Source organism: Penaeus monodon, chromosome 27 (assembly GCF_015228065.2).
Source record: "Penaeus monodon isolate SGIC_2016 chromosome 27, NSTDA_Pmon_1, whole genome shotgun sequence".
NCBI classification, from domain to species: Eukaryota; Metazoa; Arthropoda; class Malacostraca; order Decapoda; family Penaeidae; genus Penaeus; species Penaeus monodon.
The window spans coordinates 29,259,478-29,259,948 of record NC_051412.1 but is presented as its reverse complement, the minus strand read 5'-3'; the positions used below and the strand labels follow the sequence as shown (position 1 = coordinate 29,259,948).

Below are 471 nucleotides of genomic sequence, written 5' to 3'. Positions count from 1 at the left end.
TCGTTCTTTTCAGTGCCCCATAAATGCACTTTATCTCAAGTTGTAGGTTTTACTCGGTAGTAAAGAATTTCTTTTGTAATTACACTTAACTTCAGGTAAGTTCATTTATCTCTTTGTTCAATTACACATCTACACACTCATTTGACTATGTATACAGTTTTATTTACGCGATGATTTGTTTATATGTTTCATTGCCTTACAACGTATAAATGATTCAGTTCGTATACATAAGACGTGTCTTTTTCCTCAATATCACCATGGGCACATTACGCCAATCCCTTTCTGCAAACACAAAATCAGGTGTCCATCAGTTAGCAGCAACCAACATGAAGCACACTCAGCACGACCAGTCTTGCTTCGAGGGCCAGTTCCCCAAAGGCCCGGCGCGAGGACGACGTTCTTCCCAGTGAGTTCTCGAGCGCGAGTGCGGCGGAGCCTTGCTTTGTCCGGCTGCCGAACGCGACTACTCGG

The 471-nt window shown here is 43.7% G+C and overlaps 1 protein-coding gene across 1 annotated transcript in view; it reads right to left on the bottom strand.

Moving 5' to 3' along the window:
- Positions 1-471, bottom strand: part of LOC119590754 — a gene marked incomplete in the record, with an annotated part of 26,818 nt that extends 26,347 nt beyond the window's left edge. The window contains 1 exon segment of the mRNA XM_037939463.1: positions 1-471.